Here is a 23,306-nt window from a genome sequence, read left to right on the forward strand (position 1 = left end):
GAGACATCTGATCTTCCAAAATTGGCTCAAACGAAACCCACCCACTGTTACACAGCTAAAGCAGGCGTTGCTAAAGCAACTTTTTATTGAGCAAGCAGACGGCTTAGGAGACATGAATGCTAGGGTTCGGTCCTTCTTTAACAAATGGGGACCCTTTATTCACACACTACCAGATACTTCGCGTACTATAATCATTGCACCATTTAAGAACACAGAGTACGTTTTAGAGGCAACATTGCGAGGAGACTGGTAGACTAGTTCGGAGAAGTTCCCGGGGGGGGGGGGGGGGAGGAGGTTGTCGGAGAGTGAATTATGCCAGCTGAGAGTTAGGAAGTTAATATTATTTTGTGTTTAAGGTTAAAAGAAAAATTGTGCACGATGGAAATTTGTTTTTGTTTTTTCTTTTGCTCTTTTCTTTTATCACTTTTCAAGACCCAGGCTACAGTATTGACATGACAACTGTTTTATAATTGATGTTATCATTTGCCATGTAATCATATACCACGTAAATACTACCGAATGTAATTACTTCTATCTGTCTGTTGCACTTGAAAAATAAAGATATTTAAAAAAAAAAGATATAATTATAATTTATATTGTAGCTATATTGGGATTTATTTTACAGGTAAGTATTTAGATTTAAATAGGAATAATTTATTTAATAAGACAATTTATTTCGTTAGATAAAAATTATATTTAACTTAGGGGGGTGTTAGTGTTAGGGTTAGAATTAGCTTAAGGGGTTAAACAATTTATTAGAGTAGCGGTGAGCTCCGATCGGCAGATTAGGGGTTAATACTTGAAGTTAGCTGTCGGCGATGTTAGGGAGGGCAGATTAGGGGTTAATACTATTTATTATAGGGTTATTGAGGCGGGAGTGAGGCGGATTAGGGGTTAATACATTTATTATACTAGCGGTGAGCTCCGGTCGGCAGATTAGGGGTTAATAATTGTAGGTAGCTGGCGGCGATGTTGTGGGGGGCAGATTAGGGGTTAATAAATATAATATAGGGGTCGGCGGTGTTAGGGGCAGCAGATTAGGGGTACATAGGGATAACGTAGTTGGCGGCGGTATACGGAGCGGCAGATTAGGGGTTAAAAAAATTTAATATAGTGGCGGCGATGTGGGGGGACCTCGGTTTAGGGGTACATAGGTAGTTTATGGGTGTTAGTGTACTTTAGAGCACAGTAGTTAAGAGCTTTATAAACCGGCGTTAGCCCAGAAAGCTCTTAACTACTGACTTTTTTCTGCGGCTGGAGTTTTGTCGTTAGATTTCTAACGCTCACTTCAGACACGACTCTAAATACCAGCGTTAGAAAGATCCCATTGAAAAGATAGGATACACAATTGACGTAAGGGGATCTGCGGTATGGAAAAGTCGCGGCTGGAAAGTGAGCGTTAGACCCTTTAATGACTGGCTCCAAATACCAGAGGGCGGTAAAAACCAGCATTAGGAGCCTCTAACGCTGGTTTTGACGGCTACCGCCCAACTCTAAATCTAGGCCCTAATTTGCTAATTTCAGGTCATGTTTATTTTGCTCTAAAAAAAATAATAATACTAAGATTATAAGGTCACAAACAAGGCACAAGTGTAAATTATACAGAAATATACATTTGTTTAATGAACACAATTAAAAGTAAAAGCATATAGAAACATATATATCGGTATCACCCTATGTATATATACAGTATATATATATATATATATCGGTATCACACTATGTATACATACAGTACATATATATCGGTATCACACTATGTATACATACAGTACATATATATCGGTATCACACTATGTATACATACAGTACATATATATCGGTATCACACTATGTATACATACAGTACATATATATCAGTATCACACTATGTATATATACAGTATATATATATATCGGTATCACACTATGTATACATACAGTACATATATATCGGTATCACACTATGTATACATACAGTACATATATATCGGTATCACAATATGTATACATACAGTACATATATATCAGTATCACACTATGTATATATACAGTATATATATATATATCGGTATCACACTATGTATACATACAGTACATATATATCGGTATCACACTATGTATACATACAGTACATATATATCGGTATCACACTATGTATACATACAGTACATATATATCAGTATCACACTATGTATACATACAGTGCATATATATCAGTATCACACTATGTATACATACAGTACATATATATCGGTATCATACTATGTATACATACAGTGCATATATATCAGTATCACACTATGTATACATACAGTACATATATCAGTATCACACTATGTATACATACAGTACATATATATCAGTATCACACTATGTATACATACAGTACATATATATCGGTATCACACTATGTATACATACAGTACATATATATCGGTATCACACTATGTATACATACAGTACATATATATCGGTATCACACTATGTATACATACAGTACATATATATCAGAATCACACTATGTATACATACAGTACATATATATCAGTATCACACTATGTATACATACAGTACATATATATCAGTATCACACTATGTATACATACAGTACATATATATCAGTATCACACTATGTATACATACAGTACATATATATCAGTATCACACTATGTATACATACAGTACATATATATCAGTATCACACTATGTATACATACAGTACATATATATCAGTATCACACTATGTATATATACAGTATATATATATATCGGTATCACACTATGTATACATACAGTACATATATATCAGTATCACACTATGTATGCATACAGTACATATATATCGGTATCACACTATGTATACATACAGTACATATATATCGGTATCACAATATGTATACATACAGTACATATATATCAGTATCACACTATGTATACATACAGTACATATATATCAGTTTCACACTATGTATACATACAGTACATATATATCAGTATCACACTATGTATACATACAGTACATATATATCAGTATCACACTATGGGGCCTAGTTATCAAGCCATCAACCTCAAATATGCTGGAATTCCGCAGCGTATTTGTGGCGAGGCTGATTCGCCTTAGTTATCAAAGGCTCGAGACCGGCAAAAGTAGAATTTTGTGACGTAAGCTTCGATCCGCCGGACTCAGTCCGACACAGATCGATTCTTACGTCACTCCAGATGTTCCGCACACAAGTGCGGCACAATCTCACTACTTTTGATAGTTATCAAAAAACTAGCAGGTACGCTCGGCACTTTTACGGCCCAGCGTACCTGGTTTTCAAAGCGCCAGCCTGGAGGCGGCGGATCCCATAGGAATCAATGGGAGTCTGACCATAGCGAAAGTACAAGTTCGCTGCTGCCAGACATCCCATTGATTCCTATGGGATCTGTCTGCACCTAACACCCTAACATGTACCCCGAGTCTAAACACCACTAATCTGTCCCCCCTACACCACAGCAACTAAATAAAGTTATTACCCCCTAAACCGCCGCTCCCGGAGCCCACCGCAAGCTACTCTATACATATTAACCCCTAAACCGCCGCTCCCGGAGCCCACCGCCAACTACATTATACCTATTAACCCCTATCCTGCCCCCCCTATACCGCCGCCCTCTATTATAAATGTATTAACCCCTATCCTGCAGATCCCACAGCTCGCCACAACTAAATAAATAGTTTAACCCCTAAACCGCCGCCTCCCGGAGCCCACCGCAACTATAATAAATGTATTAACCCCTAAACCGCCGCTCCCGGAGCCCACCGCCACCTACATTATACCTATTAACCCCTATCCTGCCCCCCTATACCGCCGCCCTCTATAATAATGTTATTAACCCCTAAACCTAAGTCTAACACTAACCCTAACGCCCCCCTAACTTAAATATTAATTAAATAAATCTAAATAATATTTATATTATGAACTAAATTAATCCTATTTAAAACTAAATACTTACCTTTAAAATAAACCCTAATATAGCTACAATATAAATAATAATTATATTGTAGCTATCTTAGGATTTATTTTTATTTTACAGGCATCTTTCAATTTATTTTAACTAGGTACAATAGCTATTAAATAGTTATTAACTATTTAATAGCTTACCTAGCTAAAATAAAGAGAAATTTACCTGTAAAATAAATCCCAACCTAAGTTACAATTACACCTAACACTACACTATACTTTAATAAATTAATCCTATTTAAAACTAAATACTTACCTGTAAAATAAACCCTAAGATAGCTACAATATATCTAATAGTTACATTGTAGCTATCTTAGGATTTATATTTATTTTACAGTTAACTTTGTATTTATTTTAGCTAGTTAGAATAGTTATTAAATAGTTATTAACTATTTAATAACTACCTAGCTAAAAGAAATACAAAATTACCTGTAAAATAAATGCTAACCTAAGTTACAATTAAACCTAATACTACACTATCATTAAATTAATTAAATAAACTACCTACAAATAACTACAATTAAATACAATTACATAAACTAACTAAAGTACAAAAAATAAAAAAAGCTAAGTTACAGAAAATAAAAAAATAAGTTACAAACATTTTACAAATATTACAACAATTTTAAGCTACTTACACCTAATCTAAGCCCCCTAATAAAATAACAAACCCCCCAAAATAAAAAAATGCCCTACCCTATTCTAAATTAAATAAAGTTCAACGCTCTTTTACCTTACCAGCCCTTAAAAGGGCCATTTGTGGGGGCATGCCCCCAAAAGTTCAGCTCTTTTGCCTGTAAATGAAAAATACAAACCCACCCCAACATTAAAACCCACCACCCACATACCCCTAATCTAACCCAAACCCCTCTTACAAAAACCTAACACTAATCCCCTGAAGATCATCCTACCTTGAGTCGTCTTCACTCAGCCGAGCAGCGATGGAACCCAAGTGGACATCCGGACCGGCAGAAGTGATCATCCAAGGGGCGCTGAAGAAATCTTCCATCCGATGAAGTCATCATCCAGGCGGCGCTGAAGAAGTCTTCGATCCGGGCGATGTCATCTTCCAAGCCGGGTCTTGAATCTTCCTTCCGCCGCCGCGGAACCTCCTTCTTCACCGACGGACTACGACGAATGAAGGCTCCTTTAAGGGACGTCATCCAAGATGGCGTCCCCTCAATTTCCGATTGGCTGATAGGATTCTATCAGCCAATCGGAATTAAGGTAGGAAAAATCTGATTGGCTGATGGAATCAGCCAATCAGATTCAAGTTCAATCCGATTGGCTGATCCAATCAGCCAATCAGATTGAGCTCGCATTCTATTGGCTGTTCCGATCAGGCGGGCGTATTGGGCCGGCGAAGCCAGAAAAGTAGACAGCTTGATAACTACCCCCCTTAGTATACATACAGTACATATATATCAGTATCACACTATGTATACATACAGTACATATATATCAGTATCACACTATGTATACATACAGTACATATATATCAGTATCACACTATGTATACATACAGTACATATATATCAGTATCACACTATGTATACATACAGTACATATATATCAGTATCACACTATGTATACATACAGTACATATATATCGGTATCACAATATGTATACATACAGTACATATATATCAGTATCACACTATGTATACATACAGTACATATATATCAGTATCACACTATGTATACATACAGTGCATATATATCGGTATCACAATATGTATACATACAGTACATATATATCAGTATCACACTATGTATACATACAGTACATATATATCAGTATCACACTATGTATACATACAGTACATATATATCAGTATCACACTATGTATACATACAGTACATATATATCAGTATCACACTATGTATACATACAGTACATATATATCAGTATCACACTATGTATACATACAGTACATATATATCGGTATCACAATATGTATACATACAGTACATATATATCAGTATCACACTATGTATACATACAGTACATATATATCAGTATCACACTATGTATACATACAGTACATATATATCGGTATCACACTATGTATACATACAGTACATATATATTCGGTATCACACTATGTATACATACAGTACATATATATCGGTATCACACTATGTATACATACAGTACATATATATCAGTATCACACTATGTATACATACAGTATATATATATCGGTATCACACTATGTATACATACAGTACATATATATCGGTATCACACTATGTATACATACAGTACATATATATCAGTATCACACTATGTATACATACAGTACATATATATCGGTATCACACTATGTATACATACAGTACATATATATCGGTATCACACTATGTATACATACAGTACATATATATCAGTATCACACTAGGTATACATACAGTACATATATATCAGTATCACACTATGTATACATACAGTACATATATATATCGGTATCACACTATGTATACATACAGTACATATTTATCAGTATCATAATATGTATACATACAGTACATATATCGGTATCACACTATGTATACATACAGTACATATATATCAGTATCATACTATGTATACATACAGTACATATATATCAGTATCACACTATGTATACATACAGTACATATATATCAGTATCACACTATGTATATATACAGTATATATATATCAGTATCACACTATGTATACATACAGTACATATATATCGATATCACACTATGTATATATACAGTATATATATATATCGGTATCACACTATGTATACATACAGTACATATATATCGGTATCACTCTATGTATACATACAGTATATATATATCAGTATCACACTATATATACATACAGTACATATATATCGGTATCACACTATGTATATATACAGTATATATATATATCGGTATCACACTATGTATACATACAGTACATATATATCGGTATCACACTATGTATACATACAGTACATATATATCAGTATCACACTATGTATACATACAGTACATATACATCAGTATCACACTATGTATACATACAGTACATATATATCAGTATCAAAGCCTCAACTATGCTGCATTCGCCAGCACCAATACGCTCGCCTAACATCTCCTAACATCGCGGCCACAGACCTGAATACGATCTCCATATTTATAAAAAAACGTCAAAAAGCTGTGCACCAAGTACGGGGCGATGTTATTAACTAGCAGTCATCGATCTCGGTGCTATTCGACTTTATACCAACTTTATTTATACCCTATCACTAAACTATACTAAAATATTTAACCCCTATCCCACCCCTCCCGGACCCCACCGCAACCTAAATAAAGTTATTAACCCCTATTTCACCACTCCCGGACCCCGCCGCATCTAAATAAAGTTATTAACCACTATTCCACCGCTCCCGGACCCCGCTCCCGGACCCCGCCACCACTAAATAAAGTTATTAACCCCTAAACCTCTGGCCTCCCACATAAATTGCTACCATTAAATAAAATTATTAACCCCTAAACCGCCTGCCCCCCCACATCGCCATAAACTAAATTAAGCTATTACCCCTAAAACTAACAACCCGCTAACTTTACAATAAAATTACAACATCCTTATCTTATAATAAATTAAAACTTACCTGTAGAATTAAAAGAAACTATATTAAACTATTAATTAACCTACCCTAACTATTATACTAAAGTTACATTAAACTAGCAATTAAATTAACTATATTACATATTTAAAAAACCTAACCCTACTCAAATTATTTAAATCTACTATTAAAAATTACTAAATTGCAAAAAAAAATAACGCTGTTACAAAAACAAACACTAAATTATGAAAAAAAAAAAACCCACAGTATCAAAAATAAAAACAAATTACACCTAATCTAATAGCCCTATCAAAATAAAAAAAATAAAAAAAACCTAGCCTACAATAAACTACCTTAAAAGGGCCTTTTGCGGGGCATTGCCCCAAAGAAATTAGCTCTTTTACCTGTAAAAAAAAATACAAACACCCCCAACAGTAAAACCCCCCACCCACCCACCCAACCAACCCTCCCAAATAAAAATCCTATCTAACACTAACCCCCAACAAATCCACTTACAGTTTTTGAAGTTCAGCTTGAAGGATCCATCCAGCCCGCAAGAAGTCTTCATCCGTGTGGCAAGAAGTCTTCATCCGGGCGGCCCATTTCCATCTTCATCCATCTGGCGAAGTCTTCATCCATGCGGCCTCTTCTATCTTCATCCATCCGGCGGGCAGAGTGGGTCCATCCTGAAGACATCCGGCGCGGAGCTCCTCTTCAATACGGTCGCCGCCGTAAACTGGAACTTGAATGCAAGTGATGTCATCCAAGATGTTCCAATCAGGCAATAGGATTTGAGTAGCTCTCATCCTATTGGCTGTTCCAATCAGCCAATAGGATTTGAGCAGCTCTCATCCTATTTGCTGTTCCAATCAGCCAATAGGATGAGATCTCAACCCTATTGTCTGATTGGAACAGCCAATAGGATTTTAGCAGCTCTAATCTAATTGGCTGATTGGAACCTTTCAGCCAATAGGAATGCAAGGGATGCCATCTTGGATGACGTCACTTGCATTCAAGTTCAAGTTTACGGCGGCGACCATATTGAAGAGGAGCTCTGCGCTGGATGTCTTCAGGATGAACCCGCTCCGCGCCGGATGGATGAAGATAGAAGAGGCCGCATGGATGAAGACTTCTTGCCACACGGATGAAGACTTCTTGCCGGCTTGATGGATCCTTCAAGCGGAACTTCAAAAACTGTAAGTGGATTGTCAGGGGTTAGTGTTAGATTTATTTAAGGGTTTTTTGGGGGGTTTTATTTTTAGAGTAGGGTCTGAGCAGGTAAAAGAGCTAAATTCCCTTTTAAAGGCAATGCCCATACAAATGCCCTTTTCAGGGCATTGGGGAGCTTAGGTTTTTAGATAGGCTTTTTATTTGGGTGGGTTGGTTGGGTGGGTGGTGGATTTTACTGTTGGGGGATGTTTGTATTTTTTTTACAGGTAAAAGAGCTGATTTCTTTGGGGCAATGCCCCGCAAAAGGCCCTTTTAAGGGCCATTGGTAGTTTATTCTAGGCTATGTTTTTTTATTTTGGGGGGCTTTTTTTTTTGATAGGGCTATTAGATTAGGTGTAATTTGTTTTTATTTTTTATACTGTGGGTTTTTGTTTTCTCGTAATTTAGTGTTTGGTTTTTTTGTAACTTACCATTATTTTTTTTGTTTGTAATTTATTAATTTTTAATAGTAGATTTAAATAATTTGAGTACTGTTAGGGTTTTTTAATATGTAATATAGTTAATTTAATTGCTAGTTTAATGTAATTTTAGTATAATAGTTAGGGTAGGTTAATTAATAGTTTAATATAGTTTCTTTTAATTCTACAGGTAAGTTTTAATTAATTATAAGATAATGATGTTGTAATTTTAATGTAAAGTTAGCGGGTTGTTAGGTTTAGGGGTTAATAGCTTAATTTAGTTTATGGCATTGTTGGGGGCTGGTGGTTTAGGGGTTAATAGGTTTAGTTAATGGTAGTGATGTGGGAGGCCAGAGGTTTGGGGTTAATAACTTTACTTAGGTTGTGGCGGGGTCTGGGAGCGACGGGATAGGGGTTAATAACTTTATTTAGGTTGCAGCGGGGTCCGGGATAGGGGTTAATACTTTTATTTAGTTGCGGCGGTGTTGGGGAGTGGCAGGATAGGGGTTAATAACATTATGTAGGTGGCGGTGATGTCGGGGCAGCAGATTAGGGTTTTTTAGACTCAGAGCTTATGTTACGGTGTTAGGTGTAAATGTTACTGGTTTTCTACCATAGAAATCAATGGGATATCTGGCAGCATCAAACATGAGCTTTCGCTGCTTTCAGACTCCCATTGATTCCTATGGCATCCGCCGGCTCCAGGGTGGCGGATTGAAAACCAGGTACGCTGAGCCAGAATAGCCGCGAGCATACCTGTTAACTATTTGATAACTTTGAAAAAGTGTCAAATAGTGCCGAAGGTGTTTTCGGAACATCTGTAATGAGTTAATCATCAAACTGTGTTGGATTGAGACTGGTGGATCGTATGTTACGTCACAGATTTAAACGTTTGCGGGCATGTAGGCTTTGATAACTAGGTCGAATCAAGGTCACCACAATTATGCTATGGAATTCCAGCATATTTGCGGTTGACGGCTTGATAAATATCCCCCAATGATTGGATTCCACCTTCTATAGAGGGTCCTAATAGATTGATTACATTACGTAGAAAATAATTCTTCTGGATAACTGAATTGCAAAGTTTACAACCTTATGGTCTAAATGTTGACTTAGATTTAGTGTCTGTTATGTGATTATTTCCCAGCTGAGATTTTTGTGCGGAGAGACAAGGCACCTATTGGGTGTACACAGTGATTTTTGTTTGTAGTGTGCACTTTATGGTTGCCTGTCCTTATGTTTATTAAGGAAGAAACGTCATGTTTATCTTTTGCTGTATGAATTTGATCTACTCAGCTAAAATCAATATCTATCAATATAGTATGGGCATTTAGAATACTATTTATGTAACAAAGTTACTACGGATCTTTATTTCATTCAAATTTATGGTTTCCATTAGTTCTTATTTCCAAACATCAGTAAATATATGATGTACCTAATATTGTTTTATATTAACATATTTGGGCACCATTCTTATATAAGATTGAACAATAATGTCAATATTCAAACACTTTTTATTTATAAATGTTACATTTTAAATATATCATATGTTATTTATGACTGGGAGGTGATTATAAGTATGTGTGAGGCTTTTGTGTTAGGTTCTATGATGGAATCAAATTCATCATGACAGTTCCCTAACGCCATTTCCGCCCCAGGGTTCATTTAAACCGCAGCCGGGTACAACTTAGCATATTAAAAATTCACATCCCTGATGAAGTCTGCTCGGGTTTCAGATGAAACCCATAGGAGGATTTTTTGTGTTAGGTTCTATGATGGAATCAAATTCATCATGACAGTTCCCTACCACCATTTCCGTTCCAGGGTTCATTTAAACCGCAGCCGGGTACAATTTAGCATATTAAAAATTCACATCCCTGATAAAGTCTGCTCGGGTTTCAGATGAAACCCGTAGGAGGATTTTTTAAGCACACTGCGGGACCTTGATCAAATTGGACACAGAACTGTGGGCATTCATATCTCCCAGCTTTACTTGTCTTTGCTTCATTCTGAAGACAGTGGTTATTGTAGCGGTAAGGAAAACAGACTAGACGATACCTTTCAGGTCCCAGTTTTGTTGTTTTGATGTGCAGGTTTTATCTTGTTGCTCCAGTGCAATTACTAGCAGGATTATTTTGTATAAAAAATACATTACTTTTAATCAAGGTTGCGCTCTGTGTTTTATGGTCTAGATACTTACCTAGGTATTTTTAACCAATAATTACTATGGGAACAAAGCACATTTGATAAAAGAAATACATTGGAAACTTTTGATAAATTATATGCTCTGGGGGATATTTATCAAAGCGTCAACCGAAAATACGCTCAAATTCTGCGTCGTAATTGTCGCAAGATTAATCTGTCGTAGTTATCAAAGCCTCAAGATCGGCAAATGTTGACATTTGTGATGTAACATACAATCTCAATCCGATGGAAATCGATGCCAGTTGAAAACCTGTGGAATTCGAGCAGAATCGTGTTCATTCCCCCTCCTATTCAACACTATTTGAAGCTCTCACAAAGTTATCAAAATTTCTACAGTTACGCTCACATCTTTTCTGACTCAGTGTACCTAGTTTTCAATCCACCACCCTTCAGGTCGCGGATGCCATAGAACTCAATGGGAGTCTGAAAACACAGAAAGCTTATGTTTGATGCTGCAAGAGAATGAAGTATATTACATAAAAAAGTAAATTATAAACTTTATTATACTTGTATACCCTTTCTAAATCAAACAGTATTATTGCTCCACATTTGATGCACTAGTAGATATAGGGATACAATGAAAAATACATTACTACTTGTGGATTATGCTACAAATTTGTCTCTCATTACAAATCACGGGGAAAATATTATTTCTACATATTTGGTACAAAGTTTTGCCCCAAACTTGTTTCACTAATAGATATAGAGATAAAAATGAAATACACAACATATTATAGCTAACTTCCTTTTTATTTGTTTGAAAAATCTATGTGCACCATGTTTAAGCCATGTAATTTAAGGCACACTCTCCACTTTACGCCATATTTGACGCAACACTTTTTGCACCAATTATGACACCAACCCCTAAACAACCCAGACACTAGTGAATTTTTCCACCACTTTTGATTGGAATATGCATAATCACATGATTTATGACATCAGCCAATCTGATTTAAATACACATTATAAACTATCACTAGCGAATCAAATTGCTCAATACTTGTGTCATTGACCACTCATCAGAACTTGCAAGTGCCATTTGTTACATTGAGTATTATACTTTGAAAGTATGTATATGTGAAATTAGTATTAAAGATAAACATTGATGTTGACATTAGGACACACAGTAAAATATTTTAGACAAGGATTTTTAAATTCGAACTGATGTTTGATTCAATAGAATCTTAAGCTGATAGCTCAAAGGGATAGCCCACCTAACTTTAAACTGTCATGAATCAGATACAGCAGAAATTAAAATCACCTCTTTACTGGCATGCTATTTTCAGTGTATTTCGTCCTTCTTTTGGATTTCTTTTTCAGTAAGAAATGTCATCTTATATGCCAGCCCATTTTATAACACCTGAGAAGGAGTGTTTTTTTTTTTTAAATAGATTGCAATCAGGAGGGGTTAGACAGGTGCAGAGAGAAACCTGGCCCAGCTCTTAAAGGGACAGGAAACCCCAAAATATTATTTCATGATTTGGATAGAACACACCATTTTAAACAACTTTCCAATTTACTTCTATTATCAAATATGCTTAATTCTCTTGTTGTCCTTTGCTGAAGAAACAGCATTGCACTACTGGCAGCTAGCTGAACACATCTATTTAGACAATCACAAGAGACAAATGTGTGCAGGCACCAATTAGCAGCTAGCTCCCAGTAGTGCAACTTAATTTTTTACTTTCCTATCCTTTTAAAATATCCATAGATTGCAAATAAGTACATATGATACTCTGATTACATGTTATATTCACAATTATTACTGCTCAGAATAATAATACATTTACAATATATACATATAGTGGTATGAATAAACACAGAGATATGACAGACAACATTGTTTAGTGTGCTAAAGAGAATTGTGCTTGTTCGTGGACAGTAATGAAATGGTATAAATAAAGTTGGGAAAAAACAGAATAGCCACAACATCGATGACTGTTAGTTAACACCAGTCCGATGCTCTTTTCACCGTACTTGACACGCGTGTTTTTGACAGCTTTTTGATAAATAAGGAGATCGTATTCAGATCTGCGGCCGTGATGTTTGGCGAGTGTATTGAAGCCCGCGAATGCAACATAGTTGACGCTTTGATAAATATCCCCCTTTGTCTAAATCACAAAAGAAAAAAATTTGGATTTCATATCCCTTTAGTACTGATTTGCCTGCCAGATGTTTGCTATTGTACCTTTTGTCAAATAGTACTTCATTTTCACAATAAAAATATAATTATAAAAATATGCTTTTAAGTTGTCAATAATGTCAAGGAAAAACAAGCTGGTTAATATTCTAGTAAGTGAAATAATAATGGATGTGCATTTATAGAGTCGCTGAGTTAAATTTAATTAATTAATTCATTTATTGTAACATATAAGTCAATGATTTTTTTTTCAGTTATAGCTATTTTCAAATTGAAGCTCATTAAAAAGCAAAGGCACATTAATCAAAGATTAGATTGCATTGTGGCTGTAAACGTTAAAATTGGCAGACAGAGAAATATTGTTATTGACTACAGTGGGGATTTCTGTGGTTACCACCAATTGCTAAGTTTACAATAATACAAAGATCTGGCACTTAATCTTCAAAATCATTTGAAAAAATGTCATGCAAAATTCAAAAGGAATGTGTCCTGGTGTGCAGTTGTATATTCTGGTGTTTTTGGTTTTAAATATATATTTTGGGCAATAAAGGTAAACTCATAACTAAAATAAAATATAATTCAACAAAAAAACAAGTTCTTCTGGAATAATATACCTACAGAAATGTTACTGGTCCTCAAATCAGGATTTATAGAAGATAAATATTCTAAGGGTATAGGAGAAATGTATGAACGTGCTCTCCAGTAGGGCCCATAAATAACCTGCACTGCCTCATAGAGAAAACGAGATGACTGACTATAGAAGGAAGTCGCATAAAACTAAAAAAATTATAATTTGATTTTGTTCAGGCTTCTGTTCTTTATAGCTCTGAACAGTGACCAGGATTGACCTAATGTTCTGAAAAGGCTAACGTCAGGAGTTTCTAAAATGTAGAAGAACAAATAAAAGTGAAATAATAAAAAAGTTTTCATGTGATTGACATTTGCCAACACTAGGCATATCTAGACACTTAAGTCAAAGTGAGTAAATCAGTATATGGCATTTAAACTGAATAAGTATAAGGAATTATAGACTGGATGGTTGCTGAATAATTCTATACTATGCTGATAATTATATAGAAAGATTTATTATTTAAAAGAGGCGATACAGTTATGCAAGCTAATGGTTTTTATATCTGTCAAGTGATCATCATACTAAACATGATACCCTGCCACAGCTGATCTAATTATTTTTTTAGTTGAGGGATAAAAGTAATAAATGTAATGTTTAAAAAAATATATAAAAAGAAGGCACCCATAGTGTAATAAGTTCAAACAGATGGCAAAGTTAATGCAAAATGGTGGAAATGCACTCACATTTGGGAAAGCACTATCAATGCTATACAGGCAGGCCAGGCATTTAGGAGTATGCTGGGTAGCTCTCTCTCTCACAAAGGCATCTAACATTATGATTTGGATTGTCTGGATTTGTTTCCACATTTTGTCTCTCATAATTGAGGTATACCTTTGATGAAAATTACAGGCCTCTCTCATCTTCTTAAGTGGGAGAACTTGCACAATTGGTGGCTGACTAAATACTTTTTTGCCCCACTGTATATATATATATATATATATGAATATCTATTTAAAAATACTTAGAACATATTCCGCTCTTTGCAGAACATTGGAATGTGAAATATTTACAGTAAATAAACAGGTAAACACTTAAATATAAATATGTATGAATATTGCATTAATATGTTTTTACGTTTTCATCTACTTAACTGCAAAGGGAGTCAATGCACTTATATAAATATATGTCTATATAGGTGTACATATGAATGTATGTGTTTATATGTGTATATATGTCTGTAAATAAATATATGCCTATATAAATACATATGTACACACAGATAAAAATAATATATATATATATATATATATATAAATATTTAAAAGAAAAGAGTATTCAAACCAGCGCTGATCCGTGACTAAATCTTTCAGTCCGTATCAACAAAGCAAACCCTAAATAGCTGCCTATCTTTAAAATGTAAGTATTAGTAGCCCCAAAAACACCAACACTACAATTCAAAAAACATACAAAACAAGTGCAAAGAAGACACTTACAAATGGTATGCTAATGTGTAATAAGACATACATAAATAAATGTATTCATAGATAAGAAAAGTCCAAATCTGGGCAGTATCAGAGTCTTCAGATGAAACGTATATGCAATGTAAAAACTATACAAATACCCTTTCGGGGTTTCTACTTACAAACTTGTACCTCAATCAAATGAGGTACGTGTCGCACGATTCAAGAAGAGGCTTCACTTTCGCCACCTTGTGTTAATGCTTCTGTCCTTCCCTGGGTTATGGAAGACTTCCCTTCTCACTATGTAGTACCAAGGGAAATAAATAAAACCAGACAGTGCAATACTGTATAAAAACTGTTTTAATTTTAAAATAACACACACGGTAAAAGCAGCTAAAAATTTTAACCTCAATCACTTATGAAGTATCGATTGCACATCGTAAAACAAGTATAGATACACGTAATATCCCTTCAGTCAATGTCACATAGATACACGTATTCTCCTTCTGAAATATTAAAATCAAATGTCACCCAGATAGAAATACCAAATGTCAGTGTTCCTTATTTATTCTTACGCGTTTCGAAGGTAATAAAATGAAAGCTACTTCTTCATCAGAGGATTTTCAATATTTTAAAATGTATTACTGTATGTAGCATTATTTAATTTATGATATAAAACAAAAATAATATTTTATAGTTACTGCACAATAAGGTGTTTTACATTGGCTAAACATATTCAAAGAGAGGGGGTTAGTGGGTGTGGTGTGGGTGGGGTAGTGGGTGGGATTAAAAGTGATGACTATAATTTTGGGCTGGCTAGGAGCAGCCTCTTTTAGACCAGCACAACTGGAATAAATACATTGTTATATAAATAAATAAAGTGTTTAAAGGGACATAAAATCCAAATTATTTCTTTTGTGATTCAGAGCATACAATTTTAAACAACTTTCCATTTGACTTCTATTATTAAATGTTCTTCATTTTCTATTATCCTTTGTTGAAAAGCAGGAAGGTAAGCTCAGAAGTGTGCACGTGTCTGCAACACACTATGGCAGCAGTTTTGCAACAATGTTATACATTATCAAGAGCACTAGATGGCAGCAGTTTTATAATAATGTTATACATCAAGAAGAGCACTAGATGGCAGCAGTTTTATAATAATGTTATACATTAACAAGAGCACTAGATGGCAGCAGTTTTATAACAATGTTATACATTAGCAAGAGCACTAGATGTCAGCAGTTTTATAACAATGTTATACATTAGCAAGAGCACTAGATAGCAGCAGTTTTATAACAATGTTATACATTAGCAAGAGCACTAGATGGCAGCAGTTTTATAATAATGTTATACATTAGCAAGAGCACTAGAGGGCAGCAGTTTTATAACAATGTTATACATTAGCAAGAGCACTAGATGGCAGCAGTTTTATAACAATGCTATACATTAGCAAGAGCACTAGATGGCAGCAGTTTTATAACAATGTTATACATTAGCAATAACACTAGATGGCAGCAGTTTTATAACAATGTTATACATTAGCAAGAGCACTAGATGGCAGCAGTTTTATAACAATGTTATACATTAGCAATAGCACTAGATGGCAGCAGTTTTATAACAATGTTATACATTAGCAAGAGCACTAGATGGCAGCAGTTTTATAACAATGTTATACATTAGCAAGAACACTAGATGGCAGCAGTTATATAACAATGTTATACATTAGCAAGAGCACTAGATGGCAGCATTTTTATAAGACTGTTATACATTAGCAAGAGCACTAGATGGCAGCAGTTTTATAACAATGTTATACATTAGCAAGAGCACTAGATGGCAGCAGTTTTATAACAATGTTATACATTAGCAAGAGCACTAGATGGCAGCAGTTTTATAACAATGTTATACATTAGCAAGAGCACTAGATCGCAGCAGTTTTATAACAATGTTATACATTAGCAAGAGTACTAGATGGCAGCAGTTTTATAATAATGTTATACATTAGCAAGAGCACTAGATGGCAGCAGTTTTATAACACTGTTATACATTAGCAAGAGCACTAGATGGCAGCACTATTTCCTGTCATGTAGTGTGCCAGACATGTGCACACTACCTATCAGATATCGCTTCAACAAAGACACAAGTTTTATTGTACCTTGTGTTGTTTTATTTCTCACCACAATATATTTTTAATACTTTTTATTTTACTTTCTATTGATTCATGAAAGCATGTAAACATGCAGATTAGGAGTCCTTTCATATATATCCATAGTGGACATGTGCATGGCGAAAAAATTTGGTTCGGTTCGGATCGATTCGGAATTTTTTGAAGTATGGTTCGGATCGATTCGAATTCGGAAAATGTTGAATCGATTTGTTTCGGATTTGTTTCGGATTCGTTTTGGATTCATTCGTATTCGAAGAAATTCAGCTGGATTCGATTCGGTTCGGAATTTCGGTAAGTGTTAGGTGGGATTAGACTAGTATTATGTACTGTATATTAGGTGTAACCCATACCAGAGTGATATAACCTAATATACTGTACAATACTAGTGTAATCCATGGCCATCCGAATTTACCGAATAAATCCAAAGTAATCCGAATCGCCGAATTTTCTGAATTTTCCAAATTTCTGAATCGAACCGAACCGAATTGCATATATCTAATCCGTACTAAGGAGTAAATGTAAATAATCTTCTATAGTAAGCAAGCATGCCAGACAGTGGCATCTATTTATCAAGCCGTCAACTTACCTGCATTCGACGGCACCAATACGCTCTTCTAAGATCGCCTAACATCGCTGCCGTGGACCTGAATACATTCTCAAAAGTTACCAAAAAAGCTGTCAAAAATCCTCGCACCAAGTACGGGGCGATGAGCAGCGGACTGTTATTAACTATATATATATATATATATATATATATATATACAGTCATCGATCTCTCTTTTCGTCGGCTTTTTCACAGCATTATTGGTACCCTCTCTCTAAACACCCACACTTTACTGTTTACCCCCTATCCTGCCACTCCCGGACCCTGTCGCAACTCTAATAAATGTATTAACCCCTAAACCGCGGCTCCCGGAGCCCACTGCAACTCTAATAAATGTATTAACCCCTAAACCACCAACCCCTAAACCGCCGCTCCCGGAGCCCACCGCCACCTACATTATATTTATTAACCCCTAATCTGCCCCCCCTACACCGCCGCCACTACATTATATTTATTAACCCCTAATCTGCCCCCCCCTACACCGCCGCCACTATATTAAATGTATTAACCCCTAAACCTAAGTCTAACACTAACCCTAACACCCCCTAACTTAAATATAATTTAAACAAATCTAAATAAATTATTCCTATTTAAAACTAAATACTTACCTATAAAATAATCCTTAAGATAGCTACAATATAACTAATAGTTACATTGTAGCTATCTTAGGGTTTATTTTTATTTTACAGGCAACTTTGTATTAATTTTAACTAGCTACAATAGTTATTAAATAGTTATTTAATAGCTACCTAGTTAAAATAAATACAAAGCTACCTGTAAAATAAAACCTACTAAGTTACAATTACACTCAACACTACACTATAATTAAATTAATTACCTACATTAACTACAATTAACTACAATTAAATAAAATTAAATAAAATTACCTAAAGTACAAAAAAAAACCCCACTAAATTACAGAAAATAATAAAATAATTACAAGATTTTTAAACTAATTACACCTAATCTAATCCCCCTAACAAAATAAAAAAGCCCCCCAAAATAAAAAAAAGCCATACCCTACATTAAATTACAAATAGCCCTTAAAAGGGCTTTTTGCGGGGCATTGCACCAAAGCTCTTTTACCTGAAAAAAATGTACAATACCCCCCAACATTAAAACCCACCACCCACACACCCAACCCTACTCTAAAACCCACCCAATCCCCCCTTAATAAAACCTAACACTAACCCCTTGAAGATCACCCTACCTTGAGACGTCTTCACCCAACTGGGCAGAAGTCCTCAACGAAGCCGGGCGAAGTGGTCCTCCAGACGGACAGAAGTCTTCATCCAAGCCGGGCAGAAGAGGTCCTCCAGACGGGCAGAAGTCTTTATCCAGGCAGCATCTTCTGTCTTCATCCATCCGGAGTGGGTCCATCTTCAAGACATCCGACGCAGAGCATCCTCTTCCATCGGCGTTGACTGTAGAATGAAGGTTCCTTTAAGTGACGTCATCCAAGATGGCGTCCCTTCAATTGCGATTGTCTGATAGAATTCTATCAGCCAATCAGAATTAAGGTAGGAAAAATCCTATTGGTTGATGCAATCAGTCAATAGGATTGAAGTTCAATCCTATTGGCTGTTCCAATCAGCCAATAGAATGCAAGCTCAATCCTTAAGTTCAATGTTTTATTAATCTGAATTTTATGAGATGGATCAGAATACAATAGTCTAAGTTGGTTAAGTGAAATGAGAAAAATATATACATAAAAATGTATTTTAAAATTATTTTAGAAATAGAAAACAGAAAATTGGCATGTGCGTATGTATTCACCCCCTTTGTTATGAAGCCCATAAAAAAAAACTGGTGCAACCAATTACCTTCAGAAGTCACATAATTAGTGAAATGATGTCCACATGTGTGCAATCTAAGTGTCACATGATCTGTCATTACATATACACACCTTTTTTTAAGGCCCCAGAGGGTGCAACACCTAAGCAAGAGGCACCACTAACCAAACACTGCCATGAAGACCAAGGAACTCTCCAAACAAGTAAGAGACAATGTTGTTGAGAAGTACAAGTCAGGGTTAGGTTATTAAAAAAATATCCAAATCTTTGATGATCCCCAGGAGCACCATCAAATCTATCATAACCAAATGGAAAGTACATGGCACAATGGCAAACCTGCCAAGAGATGGCCGCCCACCAAAACTCACGGACTGGGCAAGGAGGGCATTAATCAGAGAGGCAGCACAGAGACCTAGGGTAATCCTGGAGGAGCTGCAGAGTTCCACAGCAGAGACTGGAGTATCTGTACATAGGACGACAATACATTCCATAGAGTTTGTCTTTATGGCAGAGTGGCCAGAAGAAAGCCATTACTTTCAGCAAAAAACAAAATGGCACGTTTTAAGTTTGTGAAAAGGCATGTGGGAGACTCCCAAAATGTATGGAGGAAGGTGCTCTGGTCTGATGAGACTAAAATTTAACTTTTCGGCCATCAAAGAAAACGCTAACCCAACACATCAAATCACCTAAAGAACACCATCCCCGCAGTGAAACATGGTGGTGGCAGCATCATGCTGTGGGGATGTTTTTCAGCAGCCGGGACTGGGAAACTGGTCATAGTTGAGGAAAAGATGGATGGTGCTAAATACAGGGATATTCTTGAGCAAAACCTGTACCACTCTGTGCATGATTTGAGGCTAGGACGGAGGTTCACCTTCCAGCAGGACAATGACCCCAAACACACTGCTAAAGCAACACTTGAGTGGTTGCTTTAGCAGTGTGTTCTCTTTGTGCATGCTCCACCTCTCTTTTGCACTCTCTCCCCCCTCTCTTTTGCGCTCTCTCCCCCTCTCTTTTGCGCTCTCCCCCTCTCTTTTGTGCTCTCTCCTTCCTCTCTTTTGCGCTCTCTCCCCCCTCATTTGTGCTCTCTCCCCCCTCTCTTTTGCACTCTCTCCCCCTCTCTTTTGCTGACTCTCTCCCCCTCTCTTTTGCTGTCTCTCCCCCCTCTCTTTTGCTGTCTCTCTCCCCCTCTCTCTTTTGCTCTCTCTCTCTCCCTCTCTCTATCCCCCTCTTCTGCTCTCTCTATCCATCCTCTTCTGCTCTCTCTGTCCACCCTCTTCTGCTCTCTCTATCCCCCCTCTTTAGAGCTCTCTGTCTCTCTGCATCCGCCCCGGCATTAGGGGTTAATATGTTAAATATAGTATTTGCGATGCGGGAGGGTGGCGGTTTAGGGGTTAATAGGTAGTTTATGGGTGTTAGTGTACTTTGTAAGATTTGTGTTATGTGTTTTGTGAAACATTTTAGTTTTGCAAAATCCATAACTAGTGGTCTCAGATTGCGGAATGTATCAGGGCGGTATAGCCAATAACGCTAGCATTTTAGCCGGACTGCACAGCCTGTAATACAGCATTATGGAAATCACCCACTCAAATATAATTTTTTGAGTGCGAAATGGATCATTGCGTTTTAGGCTTAAATGCTTGCCGCGACTTGTAATACTGGTGACCTATCATTCCACGAGCAATGGCCAATTTTTCAGCGGTATAGCCTTACCGCACCATACCGCAAAACTTGTAATTTTGGTGATTTTTATTTGTGCGTTGTCTTTCATTTTTGGGGGATTTACTGCAAAAAAAAAAAGTAATTTTCTAAAAGTACTAAAAGCTGTGTATGCCCAATTGGAACACAAAATATTGCAAAACATAAACAGGATTACTTGTTTAGTCTCAGAGGAAATTATTTTGCATTCCTTTTTCAGCATGACATCACAAGCCTGCAGATTTCTTGTTTAGAATGACAGACATGCTGGCATATCCTTGTCTATACAAAACATAGCATTAAGGCACAAACTGTACAAAACCTCAGAATGTGACATATTTGCAAGTTTCAACTAAAGCCATTGGAATGAAGCAGCCGGATGCACGTACAGCTGTCAGCACCTGTAGCTTTTGATATTAATTTTGGCACAGAATTTACATGGTCATGTTTGATCAGATCTTCATCTTTAAAGTACTGCACTTCCATATTAACCATATCATCCCTGGCAGGCGCCAAGTAATGCACTCCTGCCTTATTGGAGAGTATCTTGTCTTGCTTTCTATTACACACAATAAAATTATCCAGTATAAAACCTTGAATGGCCTTACTCAGGTTTACAACTCATTTTATTTAGCATTATGATGTAAAGTAAATGTCTCTCCTTCTTGAAGGGACAGTATGCTGTAACATTGTTTTTCCTTTAATATGTTTCCAATGACTGGTTATACCAGCAGCAGATTATAAAAAGTATGACAAAATGTTTCTTTAGGTTTAACTTTGCATATGAAAAGGCTGGCTTCTTTCTTTTAACAGCAAAACCCATGCAAATGGGTTGAGCTTGCAGGGAAACCAGATCTTCATATGTTATTTCTTTCGATACACACAATTGCTCCATTATCTATGTTTGTATACCAAATTCCAATACTTAGAGAAAACAATTGTAAGTTAACATTTTAATACTTATCTTGCCTACCTCCCACTGGGAGTGTCATTTCTTCTACTGGCTATGTTCACACAGCTTTTTTATAGCCTATACTTAAGTTTAGAGAGTTTCAATATAGGTAGTGATACCATAGGCAAAATCAACAATTTAAAATGCTGAAATAAAGGTTAAGTATCTATTATAATCAATTTAATACACAGCCTAGCAGGTAAAATTGATCATTGGGAACAAATTCAAGGGGATACAAAATGAGGCTATACTGTCCCTTTAACATAAAGCATATCTATGAACTATCCTTAATGAGATACACAGTTCCCAATCTCTAAGAGCCTCATAACAATGACAAGGCATATGGTATAATCTTACAAGACCATAAAGCTTTAGCAAATTAGGCCTCTGTGTGCTGTATAGCATTTTAAAGGGACACTAAACACAAAGAGCTAGATTACAAGTGAAGCGCTAAATATCACTTGCGTGCAGGGCCGGTGCTATTTTGCGCTCTAGGCAAAACCAGCTACTTGCCC

The sequence above is a fragment of the Bombina bombina genome, chromosome 10 (assembly GCF_027579735.1).
Source record: "Bombina bombina isolate aBomBom1 chromosome 10, aBomBom1.pri, whole genome shotgun sequence".
Classification (NCBI taxonomy): Eukaryota; Metazoa; Chordata; class Amphibia; order Anura; family Bombinatoridae; genus Bombina; species Bombina bombina.